Genomic DNA, 1999 nt, shown 5'->3' on the forward strand with positions numbered 1-1999 from the left:
ATATAAATATATATGAGTATATGTAGTGTGTGAAAGTGTATGAGAGCTTTCGCGCGCGCGTGTGTGTGTGTGTGTCCTTGCGTGAACAGTGCGTACGAGAAACGCGTACGCTCGCCACGATCGCGGGCTCAACACTGGCGCGCTGTGTCGGCCGGACTTTTAGTTCGTGGCACTACCGAGAAGCGTCGCGGTGCCCGTCCCACCCACCCTTCTTCTGCTTCCTGACACCGAGAGTGCCTCGTGCGCGCAAGAGTGCCCCCTACCACCCCCCATACTAGGAAGTGCACAAGCGAGTGCACGCCGAGTGCACGCCGAGTACCGAAAGAGTGCCAGCTACCACCGCGCCGCCGCTCATCGACGCCGGCCGATCGACCCTCCTTTTCTCTCTCCCTCTCTCTCTCTCTCTCTCTTTCTCCTCTCCTCTCCCTTTTACTCCCTCTCAACCTCTCTTATTCCTCTACCGGGCCCATCTACGACGCTCGAAGAACTTACGAAATTAAGCCGAATATTCCGACAACTCGATGATCCTCCACGATAGAAGACAAAGAGAGAGAGAGAGAGAGAGAGAGAGAGAGAAAGCAAAAGAAAGATAACAAGAGAAAGAGAGAAAAGTTTTCTTGGTAGAAAACGTTTAGAATTATACGCGATCGATCCCTTACCGATACAACGGGGAGGTAAAATTTGCTTCGTCCTTTTTTTTATCTCTCTCTCTTTACTTTTCTCGAAATAGAAAATGAGAGACGTCCAGAGCACGTCCGGGAAGAGAAACGAAAGTAACGAAAGCAGTTGACGATCGTAGTAGCTTCTTTTTACCCCTTAGATCGACTACGTCTTCGCGATAAAAGAAAGCTTATAGGATTTCTCGTTTCTATCGTTGGTTTACCGTGGTATAAGAGAAACGGTAAGAGGCTCTTTTCCTGGTGCACAGCCCTCACCCGACTGACAATAAGATCGAACCTTTCAAGCTCGCGTTCGCGAATGTTTCGACGAACTGTGTCGAGAATAGATACGAAAGGATATAAAGAAATAAGTAGGGAGAGAAACGAACGTAAATTCCAAAAAGACTGTTAATTTTCAGCGCATTTACGGTACTTTGCGATGTTCCAAGAGAGAGAGAGAGAGAGAGAGAGAGAGGAAGGAAAAACGAAAGCTCTGCTCGAAGTTAATGCGAAGAAAGAAATTCGAACTGTGTAGGGCATTATAGTTGAATAGAAGAGAAACACTATATATATATATTGATAAATCGATCGAAACGAATTTCTAGCTTGGACTCAACAAGATATTTCTCAGTCAGCCGTTGGGTACCAGGGTAGGCGCGTTATTAATTAGTCAGTAATTGACAAATTGCGGGATAAAGCGGCAACGAACGATTGAATGTTTTAGAGCGTTGAGCGTTCCGACTGCGGAACTCGCGACGATGGGGAAGAGAAAAGGCGGGCGGAAAGGGTTGCTCGTTCCAGACTGTACGGAACGAGAAAGGGAATGGGTGGTAGGGACAGAACGAGTTAGTGAATTACACAGAGAAAGACCGAGAGAAAGAGAAAGTATGTGTATGTGGGTATGTGTAAGTGAGGGAAAATGAGAGAGAGAGAGAGAGAGAATGTAGCGAGAACGCACGTAAGCTCCAGCTGCACGCAATAAACGTGCATTAAGCCACGCGCATGTGGTCCAAAACCATCGGGATTATGGCGAGAGCTAATTAACCGCCTCTATCCCCCACTTCGCATTTAACCTTTCAAACTCGACGAGCACGATGCATCTCATCGCTCTCCGAATTCGAGTCTTATCCAAACGCGGAAAGAGCTTTTCGCCAAAGCACGAAATACTTTATCTTACTGATCGATCCGATAGATTCTCTATACCCGTAGCTATCGCTTTGAAAAAGAATAGCACTCTTGATCAGACAGCAAGCGATACCTACCACTTTCTTCCTTCCTTCCTTCCTTCCTTCCTTCCACCCTTCCTACCCATTTCCCCCGCCTTCTTTACAAGGCGTTCG

The 1999-nt window shown here is 47.2% G+C and overlaps 1 long non-coding RNA gene across 1 annotated transcript in view; it reads right to left on the minus strand.

Annotated features, from left to right (window-relative positions):
• LOC106793917 overlaps positions 1 to 126 on the minus strand; it is a 4357-nt gene extending 4231 nt beyond the window's left edge. The window contains exon 1 of the long non-coding RNA XR_001382476.1: positions 97 to 126. This is a non-coding gene — a long non-coding RNA (uncharacterized LOC106793917). The remainder of the gene's footprint in view (positions 1 to 96) is intronic.
• Between the last annotated feature and the right edge of the window lie 1873 nt (positions 127 to 1999).

This window comes from Polistes canadensis, unplaced genomic scaffold, assembly GCF_001313835.1.
Source record: "Polistes canadensis isolate GaletaPanama2010 unplaced genomic scaffold, ASM131383v1 scaffold_20, whole genome shotgun sequence".
NCBI lineage: Eukaryota > Metazoa > Arthropoda > Insecta > Hymenoptera > Vespidae > Polistes > Polistes canadensis.